General features: G+C 37.3%; 1 protein-coding gene across 7 annotated transcripts in view; it reads left to right on the top strand.

Annotated features, from left to right (window-relative positions):
* Positions 1–19,054, top strand: part of EEFSEC (eukaryotic elongation factor, selenocysteine-tRNA specific) — a 126,354-nt gene that overhangs the window by 42,866 nt on the left and 64,434 nt on the right. The window lies entirely within an intron of this gene.

Here is a 19,054-nt window from a genome sequence, read left to right as displayed (position 1 = left end):
TTCACCTGAGGTATTTGGCTGATACTGGACAATTTCTTTCTGGCCAGCCTCTTCAGTGATACCTGTGGCCACCTAGTTTATATCCTATTGTCCTTTGCGTAGAAGTGATTTGTACCATATGCACTCTAACATTTCTGCTTCCCCAATGGAGTTCCTCACTGCACATATTCTTATTTACAGCATGCAGCCCATTTTGGGAGCCATGCTTTCAATTTCTGCATGGAATATGCTTGCTGGGATTGTATCTCTAGCTTCAACCTCTCCTGGTTTCTGCTTTGCACTGTTCTTTCCTTTGTTGTTGTCCTGTTCTCAGTCCTGGGCCTGCCTGTGCTTGGGGTCCAAAGAGGGCCAAGTATTTAGGAGCGCAAGGAGTGGGAGATGGCTCTTGCCCAAATAGGGCCTTTCATAGTGAGTTCACTGCTTTCTTTTTGGCATAGCATTTGCCAAACTTCCTGTCATTTTGTGCTCCAGGAGATGGGGGAGACAGGGCAGAGTAATTATTTCTTGCAAAGAAAGAATGCATCACTAGATTATATCTGGAAATGACTATTCTGCTTTTCATCTGTAGTCCAAGAATGTTTTGAAGAAATGTGTTTAGAACTAAATCTGTGTTTTGAGAATCCATATGAAGGAAGAAATGACAAAAATATAGAAAATAACTTGTGAATTGGTGTTTAAAAGTGGAAATAGACTTTTTGTGTTTTCCAGCCGTGGAAGAGACTTTGTGTGACTTTTTTAATGGGCTTTCTTCCCAGGTGACTGGGAGAGTAGTCACTGAAGTGACACACAACTTAGCAGATGAACAGGTCATTTGCAAAGACAAGCCAGATAACCTGGCTCTTACGGCATTAACAACTTCCCTCAAAGTTTTAGTTATTTTTCCAGTTGCTGTTAATGAATTAAACCTTCCACTGCTGTGTGTGAAATAGAAGACGTGTGCATGCCTCAGGATGATAATAGCAGTGGGCAGAGTTTTGTATTTTGGCACTAGCAACTTGTGGACATTCACCTTCATGTTGCACAGGTATGGAAACCAAGGCACAGTAAAAGGAAGCAATGTTTGTAAGTTTGAGCTGTGTGTTGTACTTACCCCTGCCAGCATCATGCAGAGCTAGGTTAGGATACCTATTAAAGGTCAAACCTTTCTCAGGCGTACAAGGTAACAGAGGAAGCACATTTCACAACACATTGTGGTTTATGACTCTCTCTGACCTTTTTTTGCCCTGACCCAATGGTAACTGAGATTGACAGCTGGTACATTTAGGGACGTTACAGACTAGCTGCTTTTTTTTAAATTTGAAGACCCCTCTCACCAAATGAAGTGGCATCACCTTCCAGTTCTACTAATGGACTTCGACATCTTTGACCGCTTGAACCTGCACAAAGGAGGGACACAGCAATTAAAAATAAACAGTGACATTCTCAAATGCCCATGCTTGCTCTGATTGAGGCTGAGAGCACCAGCAGTGCATGGATTCCTTTATGGTTGGCCTATGTAAATTGCCATCTGGGGTTGATTATCCATATAGCAAAAAGAAAAATTATATATATGTGTTTGGCAAAAAGCTTTGACACAGCAAACAGTTCACTATCCAATTGAGTTAGTACTATTTGCTCCTTAGCATTTGAAATCCACCTTGAAGAGCATGAACCTAGGATTTCTGCAGCAAAAACATAGTGTTGGCAGAATTCTGAATGTCATTTAAGATTATTTCAGTGGTCTTTCAATCTGTATAGTTTTTGAGTTTATAAACTGTAACAACATGTGACACTTGTATTTCTGCTTTATAAAAGTTACTGGAGTTTGAATAATAAGGATTTTTTGCCATTTAGTTGCATTTTGTTTTGCTGGTAGGTTTTTATTTTACTAATATCTAAAGTATATGTTGTTTAGAGATTTCAGTTTAAATGAGGATGAATGTCAGACTCCAGTGCTGCTGGGTCTTTTTATAGCACGCTTTAACTGAAAAAGGAAAATGTTTTCATTTCAGTGGGGGAAAGGTATCTTTTGCCTTCCTTATCCAGGTGAGAAAGATTGTAGAAAAGGTGAGAAGTCAGAGAGAGATGTACACAGCTCATGGATCTGGTTATCCTGGAAGTGTCCCCTTGGCATTGCCTTACCTGTGACTGGGGCTGTGGGTGTACAAGACCCAGAGCACGGATGTGGCAGCCAAGTATGAAGACCGCTCCTGGGGCTCTATTTCAAGAATTGTAAGAAGTAGAAACTTTTCTCTTTGTCTTATAGTCAGGTTTCTGTTTGTCCTATTTAATAATTGCTAACAAATGCTGCAGCAGATTGATGCAAGATGAATGGCTGGTGGAGGTAAATAACTGACTTGGAGCCTCTGTAAAGTCCAGTGCTGCCATTTGTACTGTGTATGTGTCAGAAGCGAGTGTCTTGAATGCTGAGTAGCTGTGTTCCTGCTGAGTGGGTTACATTCATGTTTTTCTCCAGGGGATCATGTGGGGATTCTCTCTCTGTGCTGAATCTGAATAACATATCTGGTGTTGTATGGTAAAAAGTTGTTTCTCGTGTAATAAATCTCATTAAAAGGAAAGAGAAGTATTCTTACCAGCTCCAACCTTGACCATCCTGGAGGCTGGTAGTAGCCAATTGCCATTATTAGTGTGGAGCATCTCAGTCTCAAAAGTTGCAAGCAGACTTATGAAATGCTCCCCTCGTATTGGAGAGCAGTTACACAGATTGTTTCAGTACTCAGGTGAACTTTCACAAGCTCATGTGAGACTTAGATATGAAAAATGTGAGGAACTTGCTTCTGTTTATCTCATCAATTCTCTAGTAAATGAGAGTGTTGGTTTAAACCAGTAGTGATTCTGTCTTGGCAAGAGCTTATTGACTGTCAAATTATACTGATTTTATGAACTTTAAAGAAGCATTGTTTTGTGTGGCTTCATGGCTTCATATACTTTGACCATATGAAGAGAGATGCTTCCTCCTAAGCTTTTTTCTTAGCTAGATAACCTTGGTCTGTGTTTTGGCAAATGTTCTGTAGCTTTTATGGCAAATACAACAAAAAACTTCTCCTCTGTCTATAGAATAAGTCAAATAGTATTTGCAAGACTATTTCCTTCAAACCATTGTAGCTATTAAAATTGTAACAGAGATCTACTTTTGTCCATGTAAGTACTTCAGTCTATCTGATGTCCCAGGATCTCTGATTAGTGAGCTTTAGTATGTATATACATGTAGTAAGAACTAATTTTAGACTTTTGCACAATCAGTTGTATAGTTAAACCGTGTCAAGAGGACATTTAAGTCTCAGAAAATGAACTTGCCCAATACTGATATAAACAGCCTTTCAAATGCAACAAGTCCTCTGCTGGGAGGGGAGATTTGCTTGCCTTGAACATTTTCTTTTCACTGGAGTGCTGTGAAGAAGGGCAGTTCAGAGAATTGGGTTGAGGGAGAATCACCTAAATGTAGCTGGCAAAATTGTGAAAAGGCAGTTTATAGTGCATATTAAAAGATGTGGGTACAAAAATGCAAGAATCTTAAATCCTAAAGCAATAAATTGAATGTATAAACATAATGTTTTACATGTGGTTTAATTCAGTACCAGAATTAAACTTTGCTGCTTCTAAAGCATGGGTTATAGTTTTTTGGAGATTTTCTTCTTTCCTAGAAAACATCAGTGTGAATCCTACTGGTTTTGCATCTGCTGTGGCATTACGTAAAAGCAAAATATGCAGGATTTGACTTATACTGGAAAGTACTCTGCTTTGAGCATTTAGGATATTATCAGTTGTTTTGGAAGAACAAAATTGCTCTGCACAGTTCTTTGTGGTTAAAGTAGAGGATGAAAGATCTGATCCTGTGCCTGTGGAATGAAATTTAGATCTGGCAATAAAAACTTCTCAAATCTTTTTGGCTCAATCTCTTAAGAGAATAAGAGTAGCAGATGCTGAGTTCTTTCTGAAGATCAGTTCCCTCATTTTCAAGGATGGTTTTGTAACTTTTTACTGTGTGAAAAGTTATGGTTTTGTTTTTTATTTGTTTTAGTTCACATTTTTAAAAAACCCAAACCAACACCAAGCCCTCAAAAAAAGCCCACAAAACCTAAGACTGTAAAGCACAAAATCCATTTTAAGTTTGTATTAAAAAAACATACAAAACTGTGCTTAACTTTAGACCTTTAAACTTACAAAAAAGCCCTCAGGAATAGAAACATTCAGCAAGAGATTTGTATATTGCTATTCATTCACTACCTGTTACTAAAGTACAATGTTCAGTTCAAATCACTTGCAATTTTTTATTGAATATCATGTTGGTACAGTAAACTGAGGAAGCTAGATAAGGGACTTAAGGTCCCTTATCATTAAGGGTTTGTTTTATTCAGGACCAGGGATAATACATAATAGATATATGTTGTGGAGCTTTTAATTTTTTTCTACTTTGTCCGAGCAGAAGGGAAGGAAGCCAGGGGAGAGCAGCCAACCTGAGCAGTGCTAATCCAAACCATACACTGTATTTCTGGAGCTTGTGTGTCTAATGTGATCTCTGTAGGCAGAAAAGTGGCCTAGTCAGTGCTGGCCAATTAACTCTTCAAATACTGAAATTCATCTGCAGCTTTTCTTGGAGGTCTAGGTGTACCCTGTGCTCCCTGCCAGATAGAGACAGTTAGGGTACAAGATTGGGTAATTTTTCTCATCCATTAGAAGGCAAAGTATACAAGTTTCTTCCTACAGTGAATCTGAATAGGAAGAGATTTGTAACTTCTGTGTTGCTTCTGTCTATTTAAACCATCTTGAAATGACTGTTGGGATCAAGGCTCCACCTGGACATGCAGCATTGCTGGAAATGATACTGCTCTCCAAGATAGACTTAGCTTCTGCAGAATTTCCATGGCAATGCTTGCTTGTGCAGAGTTATCTGCAATGCTGACTGGTAGTGGTTAATGCATGAGATTAATTTGGAGTGTGTATTTTGTGCCATTGCCATGCAGATAATTTTGCCTTAATAGTTAGCTGGTGCAGAGAGCTGTTACTATCTAAGAACAGGTACACTCTTCAGTGTGTACACTCTTCTAAAAGTGAAAACATAAAGCAAGATGATCTTGACTCTAAGTAAAAGAAAATACTGTGTGATTTGAATGTCATAATTTTATTTGATATGATGATTGCTTTTTTAGATTAGTCATGATACATTTTTTCTGTCAAGATCTCAGTAAACATTTTGTCCCATGAGAACTGTTACAAAAGCTAAAGAAAGTTGTGACAGGAATACAAGGTGGGAAAGAAACTGAGCTGAAGAAGAAGGAGCCGTTGTACTGACAGGAAAATGGTACAGGCAGAGTTGTTCTGAGCTTGGTCTTGGCACTGAAGTGTGATAGTTCCACTAGTGACTGCATGTGCTGCCCCATGCATGTAGGCGTTCTCCCCACTAATTTCCCTCTTTAGTGTCGTCTTTGGACTGCTGGAGACTGCTGGCAGATGTGATGTCCATGTGTAGTCTCATGCTCAGTATAGCTCTTTCGGAATTACCAACATACTGGGATGCAGGATCTGGTGGTAAAGCCTCTAAATCCCAGTGCACAAGTGTGCCACAAATGGAGAAGTGGATTTTGTTCTTGTATGCTACACGAGTGAGCAGTTTGGCTCTAGTGTAGCAACACACAAGGATAAATAAATATGCAGGTTTGTTACTCCAATGAGGTTGAAAAGAAAACGAAACATCTATTGAGCTACTTCTGGTATCTAGATTTTTCTGTATTGTCTCAACTTTGTTTCTCAACTCTACTTTTTCTCCTGCCTGTACTTTTTTATCCATTTCTAGCTTCCTTTCCAGTCTCAGAGTTTGCTCTTCAAAGTGATTGGTCTTTTTTACTTATGCCATTGATTGAAGAACCTTTTTTCTTCTTGCATTTTCTCATCTGCTGTTGCAGTCTTGAGCTGTGACTGGGATGCTGCTGAACAAAAAGGCAGATGTTATCCTGGAACTTAGTAGGTGACATCTTTCCTGTTGAACCATTGCAGCTCCAGGAATCAAGTGTTGTGTTCTTGGCTTTGTCTACCCTGGGGTTCAAGATCAGTTTGGAACTAAGTTAATGCACATTGCTGTAGTAGTCACAAGTTTCATCCAAATGCCTTTTTGTTTAACTTTAGGGTAACTCCTTAAAGCAAAGGGTGGCTGGATTGTGTTTGCATAACTTGTTTGCTTAAGCATTGCTGCTGCCAGGTCATTAACTTTATTTTTATTTATTTTAATTTATCAGGTAGAATTGTTCTCAATGCAGCTTAATTGAAAGCAGACCCACATGCATGTACACAAACAGTTGGAGCAGGAGTCTTAGTGGGATGCTTGAATAGTAATTGGGAAGGTAACCTCCTGTATGGTACACACAGCCTTCACATGGCATTGCTGCTGGGAATGTAACATTATTAGAAGGCTTAGTTAGGGCAGAGAGGAACTCTCATGTTTTAAATATTCAAATTCAAGTGCTCGAGGCTTTGGCAAAAATTCAGTAGTCAGAATGAAGGGAAAGGAATGTCACTCTTCTTCCTTGGTCATCCATACACAGTACAATTCCTCATTTGATGAGGCTTTTAGAAGCAGAACAGCTCAGCAAGTGCCACATTAACTAAGCTGTGGTCTGTAAGTTATAAAGTTCTGCTCAGTTCTGGCCACTGGCAAAGAAAGGATCTGAATATTGAAAACATTGCTTAACCACTGCTGCTGAAATAAATATGACCTAGAGACAGAAGAAAATGGATTAGTGCATAACTGCCCAGCAATCTGTATTTACTCCATTACCAGAGTACTTCCATGAAGTATTGCTATAACACCATAGGAAGTCCTCTGGATTTCATGCCTTGTACTGTGTGTTTCTGAGAGGGCTTCACTTAGAGAACTCTCTGCATTTTATTCTTTGATATTGCCATGAAAATTACGTGAGAATTTACTTTGCTCTTTAAGTGTTTATCAGCTCATCACCTGAATCTGTCATCATATGCCTGTGACAATAGCATGTGTTGCTGAAACTAAATGTGAGATGCATCTTTTCACTAAAATATTCCCATCACTTCATGTTATAATAGCTGGTGCAGCTTGAATTGGAAAAGTTAATACTAGAGAGAGCCAATATTTACAGTATCAGCTGGAATGATATAATTAGTTTAGCTGCCCAGATAGTACTGTGATGAACATGATACGAAAGCCTAGATACAGATTTCCATTTGCAACTGTCTGAAATGAAAGCTGCAAACTCCCAGGCTCTTCATGGGAGTAAAGATTAGCTTCAAAGCATATGACATAAAATTGGCTGCTCTTTCTTTCTCCTCTAATGAATAAATAATCAAGAAGAAACATTTCACACTTTAGAAATAGCAAGGAAAGCTCAAATTGCCTTTTAAAGAGTCTCTGTAGCTAATACATTTTTAAATACTAAAATTGTAGACTTAAAAACTGTCAGATCTTTGTGAAAGATTTACTAGTCGAGCAGTTCCTCTCTAGGCAACCTGTATTTAAGATATATTCTCTCAATATATGTCTATAGGGTATGTAATAGGTTCTGCAGAAGAATAGCAGAGGTGGCCTTAATCCTTGTGCAGTTTAGGTGGCAGAAATCAGCCACGAGAACAGATTAACTCATGGAAATAAATAACCCCAGTGTATATATACAGCTGTCAAGGTTTTTTCTTCAACAGAAAGGGGAAAGAGGTATGGAAAACAAGTCAGAAATTTGTCATGTAAGTTTTGTGTGCTGCTTCAGAATGTCTAGAAGTTCTTCTGCTCTTTCTTGGTATTCCTTTAACTTAATTGGTTTTGTTTTTGTAATTTCAATTACTGTGTTATAGTTGCTTTTTCTTAATATTAATTATGTAATGAATTTCAATGGACTGTTACACTAAGCATCCCTAGAGAAGATTTTTGTCTGTGCAATACCTATTACATAGGACTGCAAAAAATTAAATGATGGCTTAAGGAAAAAATATGTACTATTATGAATAAGTTCATTTTTGAAATATGGCTATTATTCATGAGGTATTTTCTTGCCTAGTTGAAGATGTCGATCCTGCATGTGGAGATTAGCTGATAACAATTTAAAGTCTTGAGGGAGTGAGAGATATGCAGGTATACCACAAACACTCAAAATGAAACCACAGAAAAAAGGGAAGCTTGAAACTATGTTTTTTTACTAAAGGATTGGAATAAATGCTCAATACATACGATTTACTAAAGGATTTGAATAAATGCTCAATAAAATAAATGTCCGGTTTAGCCTTGAGTCAGCACAGAGCAGCACCAGCTGGTTTTGTCTAAATGCAAATCTTTGTAAAATAAAGTAAAATACAACAGTAAATCCCACTGTGAACTATTTTGCATTTGGTTTTAGGAGAGAGTTGGAGTCAAGTGGTGATTGAACAAGAATAATGTTTTGTATAACATGTGTTTCTGTTTCAAATGTTCCTTTTCTGTTGTTGACATGATGTTCTTGTTTGGGGAAAAGCAGTCGTGTGTACAAAGTGTATTAAAGTGGCAAGGACCCTCATATTAATGCTTCTTTCCAGACTTGTCAAGGGCTGCTCTATTGTTTGGGCTCTAGAGGAGGTTATTAGAGGTCTTCACTCCAGGGTAGGTCTCTAATCTCTTATGGGTGGAGGTGGAGAATGTTCTCCAACACAGGGATACAGATCGAGGCCCAGCTTGTTCTGAGCCCTCTGGTGAGTCTGAGACGAGTAACATTGAAGTTCAGAATAATTTATTCTGGTGTGTTAATATTGTTTGGGCATGTATTTCCCTGAATAGTAGCAAAATGGAGGAAAATTCCTGGGTTGACAGAAATCTGTGGCTGCTTTTCTTTCTTGCAGAAAGCACTAACAGATTAGTCAAAAGTTCTAAACTACAATTGTGGTCAAACACTTTCTTGTAGTACAAATGTTTTTTTTTCAGGTCTTTCCTTTCACTTGTCTTTGCTTTGTTTTCATCTTCACTTTTCCTGCCTACTCATCCATTCTGTGGAGATTGTTGAACTTCCATTTTTAAATCCTCTTTTTAGATGTGTGATCTGTGCAGGTAGCACATCCCTGGTTGTCAGTGCTGAGGTCACAGGCTCTGGCTGCACTTCTGGAGATTTCCTTGGAGATTTTAAAGTCTTTGTGGTGGGGGGGAATTCTTTCACGACTTGAGATTTACTGTTTGGAATAGAGAGAATGGGGTTAATAAGGGTAAGGAGAACATGTTTAGGGAAGGCAATTGTGGCTTCATCTGCCTCTACCTCTGTAAAACACGTATATGCTGAACTAGTTTGGGGGGTTACTAGAAACAATGAGGTGCTTTTCTTAAAGGGATGTTTTTGGCAGGAAATTAAGCAGTATTTTTGGGATATGACAGTAATTCTCTAGTAAAAACACACAAATAAGAATGTGAAGGTAAGGGTTCTATTCGCTTGGTTTGTGGGGTTTTGTGGTTTTTGGTTTTCTTTGTTTGTGGATTTTTGGTTTTCTTAATTTTCATGAGGATGGGGGTTTTGGGGTTTTTTGTTTGTTTTTTATTTAAATAAGGGTGGTTCTAACCCTTGTCTGAGGATTTCATGTGTTCAATATTGGCAAGATGCTTTGAAGGTGCATATATGGGGAAAGAGATAGGCAAAGAAGTTTTTACGTCAGATTTAGATGGAGTAGGGGAGAAAGAAAAGTTAATGCTCAGGCATAGTTTTGTGGTTATAGTGTGACTCACAAGAAAGACTTAGTCCATGTGACACATACATTACAAACAGTTGTAAAAACATGCCATTAGAGATCCAGAATGAGGAGTGGGCTGAGTTAATGCTACTCTGAATCCATAACATTCACATTTTCTGGCACAGTGAGAGTAATGCTGCAAATGAAACGTTGTATTACTGCTTTTGCTTTTACATTACTTTGCTGTCCCTGATGGACAATGTCCCCTCTGATCAGCTAGAAATGAAGTTTTAATCCTGCCTTTCATTTTTCCATGCCATCTAGTGATGCTGACACTAGGGCTTTTTATTTGCGTCAGGATTTAGATACACTTCGACAGAGAACTCACTGTGATTTAAATTTTTATAGTTGCATAAGTGCTTTAAAATACATGCTGGTTTTCTTGCTGTTTTTTCACATATGAAGAATCAAATTTTCAGGTTAGATTTATGTTTAAATGTGATTATGTTTTAAGTTTTCATTAATGTCTCCCTCAATCTCTGTTGTGTGGTGATAATTTTCCCCGGTGTGTTTGCATAAATATAGTTTTAAACTTATTGGAGCCATACCTATATCTGGGCATGGCCATGTAGAAATGGGTCTTGTGTCTTCCTAGTGTTTTGTAGGCCATTAACATTCACTGGTAATCTTTATTCAGAATTTGGATTCCTGTATTTTAAGTTTTTGAAAGTAGTGGATTTCTTAGGTTCAGTCTTGGATCTGAAGGAGACATTGTAAACATTTAATAATTTTAAAAGAAACTTCTTAGAAACTACAATATCTGTGGCATGTGTTGTATCTAAGAGGGAGTTTTATATTTTCATTTCAGAAGAGTTGTTTGTTTTTTTCCTAGAAAGCTATGAAAATGAGCCTTTTTTATGATAAAGATTGAGCTCTAGGATCTGTTTCACATTCTGTTTAATCTTAGCTTTAACAAAGTTAAGATTTCATTCTGTGTTTAAATCCCCTTGCTAACATAATTTATTCCATCTATTTTTTTTTACCTGTGTTTGTAAGTTGGCTACTAAGACTCCAATAGGTTGATAAAGAAACTAAGAACAGCAGGTGAAAAGAAAAAATCTTCTCCATATGTAGCAATTGCAACAAGAGGGAATTGGTTTGAAAGGCTGAATGTATCTCTTACACTGATAGTAACAGGAAAGTTTCAGAGGGCACAGATGTCACAGCAGGTCTTGAAAGCTGAGTGTATAGGGGTTTTTTGGTTTTTTTAGGGGGTGGTCATGAGAGTGGTTGTTAGATTTTTCTAATACAGATACTAAAAGTTCAAGTCACAAAGGAAAACAAATTCCCAGAGATGCCGATTATCCCAGTTACCACTCAAATAATTTGTGACCACAAGAGCTCAGTGTTAATGTAAAGCAGACTGCTGTGATTTAATGACAGATTTTGTTGTTTAATTGTAAAAAAGGCCAATGAAGTGTCATAAATGTGGGGTTTTTTGGGACTAAGACTTTCCCCTGTTACATTTAAAGAGCATATTAGATGCATTTCTCGTATACAATTATGTGGCAGTTCTACCCAGATTGAGTTTGTAGTGCTCTGATAATGGTCAGAATTCTGCAATAATGAAAAATAAATCAGAGTTGGAACAGGCAAATATGTGTGCTTTTGAACCTGCAAAGTTATTTTTTATGGGTTTTTTTTTTTATTTGTTCCTAAATAAAATAAGCTTTAGTTTCTTTGAAGCAGACATCTCTCTGCAAATGGGAGAATCTGAAACCAGCACAGGCAGGTGTTGAACAAATGTCTCCAGTGAGCTCTCACATGGGTTTTGTTATAGATTTTTGATTCTTTTTATTAGTCTGCTCAGAATCTCACTTCTCAGGTTTGTACTTAATTGCTGGGTGATTCTGTGGTATAAACTTGCAGATGTCTACCTGTTGTTTAAATCTGATTCCAGCCAGTCTCCCAAGCAATACTTCTTTACTCCTTGTACATCCAAGGCTCACTCAGGTACCTTCTCCTCAGAGCTTGAATGTTGTTGCTTCAAGGTAATTTTAACAGACAAATTTACAGGACCACACTCTTGGGGTATTTAGTTCTACCTTTTGAACCTCACTTACAAAAATGTGGGTGATTTACATGTCCCAAAAACATGAGCGTTTTCAACCTCATCAATTATTTTTAATATTAAAAGTCAGCAGATGGAGCCAAAGGCTTGTAGAAAAATGACTTGTGCTGAATGTGTATTAAACCACAAAGCCCACTAAGTTTAACTAATGATGTTCTACTAAAATTTATAACAGCAAAGCTATTTATTTGCTGCTAAACCTCACATTAGCATCCTTTTTACATTCTCTTGTGTCTGTGCAGAGTGAGAGCTCATCCATTCACGTACCAGGGGTTTAACAAGAGTTAGACTCTTGTTAGAGTCTAACTAATTGTTTAGAGACTCTCTAAAAAGAGTGAAGTTTGGATGGGAACCTGATTTTCTTTGTAGATGTACATCTGTGCAATGTTTTCTGTGGCAGCATTTACTATTTTATCTGAAAAAATGGTGTTATATTTTGTCAATATTTTTCCTTCTCCTGTGAGCATGGTAACTGGAATCCACTATTGAGGGTTAGACTGGAATTCATTGCAACCTTGTTTCTGTTGTTGCATGGTTGGTAAGGTACTGGGGTTTCAGGTTTTTCTTCTGAAATGACTGAAATAAGTCTTTGCTTTGGATAACTTGTCCGATTTGGTATCCTAGTTGGCTCACCCTATGCTTTTTGTTAAATATTGGCATACTTTTGGGATTTTAAATAATATTTTCATAACAATAAGGAGATGGGATATTTTCTAAACTATCTGTGCAATTTATCCCATTTTTATAAAATGAAAAAGCCCCAAAGACAATGTGGTACCTACCTTTTGTAGTAAAAGGGAGAAAAAATGATCATAGTTTTAAAATATGATATCCAAAGGGGATGCAAAAAATTATGGTGGCTGACCAGAGAATATTTCATTGGTACAATGATATTTTGCCATTTAAGAAAGACAGAAAAATGAAATAAGTGACTAAGGGCAGCTGTTTTGTCAGATTTGATGTAAAAACTTTTCTCCTCTAAATCTAATTTTCTGAAGGAATATGAAATGTGCATATGTTACACATAGAATCTAGAGCCAGTGGGATATAAATGTATGCTTAAATATTGCATGTATATATTTTCTCATTTTTGTTTTACTGATTCTTGAAGCTCAATCTCTTCAGTTTGAAACAAGGATCTCCTTAGACAGGCTTGAGAAACTTGGTATACTGGCCAAGTTAAAAGCTTTTCTTATTTTTCTGTTTATCTTTGGCCTCATCTCTGTTTAAATTATCTTTCCTGCACTCCTGCTCTTGAAAGACAGTGATAAAACTTCCACCAGTTGTAGCAACTTGCTGACTTAATTTTCTCTAATGAACATTGGCTGTAGTAGCAAGATTTTCTAACACTGACGTTTTTCTTTCAAATGATATGGTCAGGTTTTAGTTTCAGATTCACTCTGGACTTAGTCATAGGCTTTTCTAGTGGGCATTTTACTTCCAAAATGTGCTCAGTCACTTCCAATGAAATTATATTTTCTTTCCAAGCCCCTTGCATTGTTTTAGAAAAGTAATACAGGACTGGGATGGTGCATCCCTAATTATATCTTTATGCAGTCTCCAGGTAACTGAATGTTGCAGTCTCACTGTGATATGAGTATCTTCTATGTTTCTATTTACTGTAGATGAGCATTAATGCAACCTTTAACACAGAGAAAATAAAGTGATAACATAGGAAGGCACAGTGCTTTTTGCTATATTGGAGCTATGACAGCTAGTGACTATGGTGAAAGAAACCTGCAGATAAGGAAGCCTGATCATGAAGAAGAACTTCTAAAAGATCTGAGGAAACTTTTTAAAATACATTGTCCCCCCCTCCCCCCCAAAAAGAAATTCCTAACGCCCAACCCCAGCTATCTAGTTTCTAATACTGAAATCTTTTGCATTGCTGGATAGGCTAGATAACCTTCTTTGGACTGGATTCAGTCATCTCATAGAATTTTTTGTGGCCTGAACACTTTGGATTACATGTAATTTCAACTTTAATTTAAAAAGAAAAGATTCTGGCTTTCAGGACTTGGGAGGGAGTGACACCTGCAGTTTTTCAGCTTGAGTGGAGTCGAGCAGTCATATGGAAATCTTCTCCAGGTCCTGGGATGTTAATTTTGAAGCCTAATTGGGGTACTTTGAAATGTCATTGGCTATTTTAGTGAAGGCTGTCTCAGCAGGTGTGATTTGGCAGCTACAGTCCTGAGACCCAAAGGATAGGAAGTAACAGATTCTGTGAGGAAAGAAATTGAGCAGAAGAGAGATACATAGAAAAAAACAAAAAGGAAACGAAAAGCTGTTTTTTTGTGTGCTGCAATACCACATAAAGAATTGTTCTTTACTCTGTGAAATACCTTTACATGCCAACAGGCTACTTACTGTTCTTTCATAGGTTTCAAGTTGCCCCCTTTACTTTTACCAAGCTTCTGTCCGTGGTGATTTGCTGTCAGGTGTCCTTGCTGCTGGCTCTGAAGCTGTCTCCTCTGTTAAACATGCATGTTGCAACCCCAGTGAGCCTATTTTTAAGGTTCCCTCATAGACCACATCTAACTTCCTTTTAAAAGACTCATAATGGATAAAAATTATTTATAAATTGACAACTGTTTGCCATCTTTCTCTTGACTGATGACTGCTTCCTTATCATTGATATATAAATGCCAAGAAGTGATATTTCTCAGAAAATACTCTGATAGACTGTGTTCTAAAACAAATCAATAAATAAAAACACTAACAAAAGCAAAATAGCATTTTGTTCATAGTGTATAGTGAATATTATGGTAAAGGTCATATTGTTGAGGTTTCCCTGTACCTCAGTGGTACTTGCACATCTCTGCCCAGTGGGCTTCTTCCCTTCCCTGCGGTGCAGTGGATTTCCCGTGTTTCTTACAGGTGTCTGTGACACTTAATACTGGAAAATGAGAATGCTTGTTATAAATAAAGAATGGGTTTGCATAGTGTGAGAAATGACACTCAATTTTAAGTTTTAAAGGTTTATTAAACCTTAACAAAATATAACAAAGAGCCAAATAAGGAAAAATGACAGCGCTGGGAGCATGGGGCTTCTCTTAACAAACACATAATATTCATCTCTTAATTGTGAGAGCCAGCCATCACATTACTCATCTATAACACATAGATACTCAGAAATACTAAAATATGCTGATGATAGTTGCAATTTCTGTAGATCTTGATGAAGGTTTTAAAATAGGACTGCCAGTAAGAAATGCCTGTGTGCAAAGTGTAGAAATATTTATTCACCTGATGACAGTTGAAAGGATTAGGCAAATAGAAAGATAACAGAAGATTAGAAATGTTTAGAAGATAACAGTTTGTACTTCTATCATTTGAATACAGCTCCTGTCTGGCATTGTCAGAATTTAGTGGGTGTGCTTGCAGCATGTATCAGGAATTACTTCTTTATAGTCACACCTCGGGCTTTTTCAAACTGGACAGCTCTTCCATAGCAAGCTAACAAATCCTTGAGAGGCAGAGAAGTCACAACTCTTTGTCTATTGTAAGTGCTTGTTGTTTCAGAGGTGAGGGCCCTTTTCATGAGTTAATCAAAAAGACCTATGCAAACAAGCAAGAGGATTTTTTCTTTGGTCAGTCACTACAGTTACAGAGCCTGACATTATTAGTGAACCTTCATGATCTCATAGGCTGCTGCAAACTCTTGTGCACCAGAACCCTCTTAATAAAAACGTGAGGCACTGGATACACAAATTCATAGCAGCTGTCACAGCTGGGCTGTGGTGAAGTTTGGTCAAGACCCTTTGAACTTTTTATTTCACACTAATCCCATTTAGTGTGATCAATATAAGGACCTCCAGCTCCTAGGTCTGATAATTGGGTGTCAAGTGTTGGGTTGGCCTGTGTCAGGCTGTAAAATACAAACACAGAAGAGACTATCAGTAGGGAAGTAAAGTGTTTATTGTCTGAATGTATAAGAGTGAAAAGTTGCCTTCCTGGTCTGAGATGTCCTTAGGGATCTTAAGAGTCTTTTGTTTCTCTCAGTAAGGTAACAGTATAGTTAAATATGCATTTTAACAAAAATAGTAGAGGAGTTGGGGGCTGCAGAATACTGTAAAAGATCTAGTTCTGTTAATAATTTGATGCTGGAATACCTCTTTGTCTACCTACTCTCCTGCCTTTTTTCCTGATAATAAACATACTTAATTGCTCTCTTAACTATTTGTGTTGGGTTGCTTTAAGATGGGAGTCCTTTCTTGTTTTGCACGTGTATGTCTAAAATGAAGTTTCTTCTAAGCCTTACCAGTATTTATTTTAACTTGTGCTTTGTAGCATTCAGGGAATAGACAGGATAACTTAGATCTTCATTTCCCCATCGCAGAGAATCTCGGGAGGTTTTTAACTCCCCCATCTTTAGTTCTCTATCATTCAGGGAAGCATAAATATGTAGAATGATATTTCAACTTTCGTACATTTTTGGGTTCTTTTATTTCAGCCTTTCAGTGACAGAAAAGACTGGGGAGTTGTGAGTAGTTTGTTTCATCTCCTTTGAAGAAAACCTAAAATTTATAATCCCAGATCAGACCTTTCCTATAACTCACGCAACTCATCCTGTTAACTGTTTTAATATATGGCACTGCTATTTCATTAAACAACATCCAGGAATAATTAGTTCAGCAATGATGCCTCGGAACAAAAGCCCTTGATTTCGTTCAACTTTATAAGTTGGTCTCTTTTGATCTGCAAGAACACATCTGGGGCCTTTAAGAAAGCAGAAAGAAAAATATTAAATGTTTAGTAAGGCTGTTGGTGAAGGTTTCAAAGCACAGTAACCCTTTGGTACCATGACGTAGCTCAGAAGCAAAAAAGTGTGAATTTCTTGTTTCATAAGCTATCACATGGCACCTCTTTATAGTAAATGCAGTTTTTGTTACCTGATGACGACTACATTTTGCCTTTATTTCCAGTTTCAGAAGAGGGAGTATCTTCATTCTTCCCCCAATTTTTTTCATTCATTTTTATGGCCTTTTACCTCCATTTTCCCTTGGATGCATTTAAATGAAGTAATCAGAATCATTACTGTAAACCTGACTTTTTTTTTTTACCAGGTATCTTTGCATTAGAATTTATTTCTGCTTCATGAAACCTTTCACTTTACTGCTTTGTTCTTTTAATAGCTTACTATAATTTGCCAAGGTGGTAGGGATAAGTCCATTTGTTCTTTACTCTAGACTTAGCTGCTTAGATTTTGCAAGTATCCTGAGGACTTGCAAAAGTGCAGAGGATATAAATTTACTTGTCTAATCTTAATCACTGTTACTGACTTGTAATAGAAAATTGCTTACCAGTTGAACTCTTTAAAATTTGCCACTAAAGAAATCCTGCCTCGAGGGAAAGCTATAAAGATTTTGTATGCCAATTGTTTTTTATTTCATAAACTAAAAAGTATTGCGAAAAATACTCGTCTGATCATAATTAATTTCTTTTTCTTTTCTTCTCCTAGCAGAGGTAGCCTTTGTTTTGATTGTAATTAGTAGAAGGAATTCACCAGGAGTAGCACCGTATCATTTGATTTGTACTGTTGTGTGTGTTGTGTTTGCTGTATTGCACCCGGGTGCTGCTGTATTTATATTCCAAGTGTTTCCTAGAAAATGTACAAATCATCACGATTAATGTGAATGTTTGCCATAGCTAACAAAGCCTACTAGATCTCTCAGTAATTATTCATCACCTTTGTTTCATTTTGTATAAATCATGGCTTCTATTAACAAGATTATTTTAGAGAAAGGACAGGAGAACTTTGTTCACGAGAAAGAAATGAGCAAATAACTTTTTTCTTGTTTCTCCCCTTGGCTGTTCAAAATAGAAGTGAAAAGAGTTGAAAATATTATTTTTCATTATTTTTAAATGCAGCTTTATGTTCACTCTGTTTTTCTTAGTGAGCCTTTAACTCTAAGGTTGTGACCCAAAAATGACCTCCTTTTCCCCTCTCAATTGCTTTTGAACTACTCCAATAAGTAAAAAGAAATAACCCAACAGAAGGGTAACCAGATCACTGCTACCACACCAAGGAAACAGGCAGGCTTTGGGGTGCTCTTCTTTAATCTCTCTATCCACAGAGCCTTCATTTTAATTTGCAAAATTGAACCCAGATCGAGAGCAGTAAAGCCTGAATACGGTAAATATTCATGCCTCAGTGATCTAGAGTGGCTCCATTACGTTTCAGAGATTGGGAGAATTACCTTTTGGATTATGTATATTCATGGGCTGATTTTTATTTGAGATCTAATATTACTCACATTGGGCTACATGTCGCATATTCTGTCAAAACCAGCCTTCTCACAAAGCTCCAAGTGTTCCTTACACGTAAAAGTTTTACTTCTTTTCCCTGTACTTTCCTCCCTTTTATGCTTTTCAAAGACTGGTAGTAAACAAATTTCTTTTAAAGAAGGGGGAAAAAAACCCAGTAGAAATTCTATAAAACCTTCAACCCTGTGTTTACTGTGATATATTTTTTTGCATGTGACTTTGAAGTCTTCAGATAAAAGTATTATTATTGTTCTAAACCTAAATCTATTTGGGAAAAAAAAATTCATTTCATTTTGTTGGAAGAAGAAAATTCCAGACAGCCTTTCTTTAACCTATAATTTTGCATTGGTTTTGACTTTTTTTTTCCTTTGAGAAATGTTTTATTGCAATATTTTTGATAAGTTGCAGAAATTTTAATTGGAATGTAAATGTTAAGCTGCTTCTGTGTCATAGTTTTACTATGGGTCTGACATTCTCTGCATAGATACTTGCTACCTCAACTCATTGGCATTATACTATACTTTTAAAGTGCATACTTTGTCATCTGTAGTGATAGGTGGCACAAGCAGTACCACTTAATTTAGGATACTTGACATCTTACCATTCCTTTCTTGTTACAAAAGAAACCTCCAAAACCCCCAGATATTTTAGTCATTTTGAGATGCCTTCTGCATCCTGCCACACATCCAGGGGGTGTAGGGATCTACTCCCTACCTTCCAGACATTTGATGTGTGTGAGTGTTGGGCTCTTTTGGCCAGAGGACCAAAACGGGACGTGGTTCTCTCCTGTGTGAAAAGATTCACCCAAATCTGGAAGAGGTAAAGCAGAGAGAAAATAAAAGTGCAGTGGGGCCTGGCAGAGGTGAGGGGTGGGAGCCAAAGAGTGTGTTAAGAACTTGTTACTGGGAAATGCTGCAGGGTGCTTGAGCAGCCTGATTGTCTTCTGGGGCAGAGCACAGAGACAGGAGGAGTCATGACCTGAGTGAGGTTTGGACAACATCTCTCACAAGGTTC

The sequence above is a fragment of the Anomalospiza imberbis genome, chromosome 11, assembly GCF_031753505.1.
Source record: "Anomalospiza imberbis isolate Cuckoo-Finch-1a 21T00152 chromosome 11, ASM3175350v1, whole genome shotgun sequence".
In the NCBI taxonomy this organism is placed as follows: domain Eukaryota; kingdom Metazoa; phylum Chordata; class Aves; order Passeriformes; family Viduidae; genus Anomalospiza; species Anomalospiza imberbis.
Note: the sequence above shows the minus strand (reverse complement) of the source record. Positions and strands in the feature narration are given on the sequence as shown.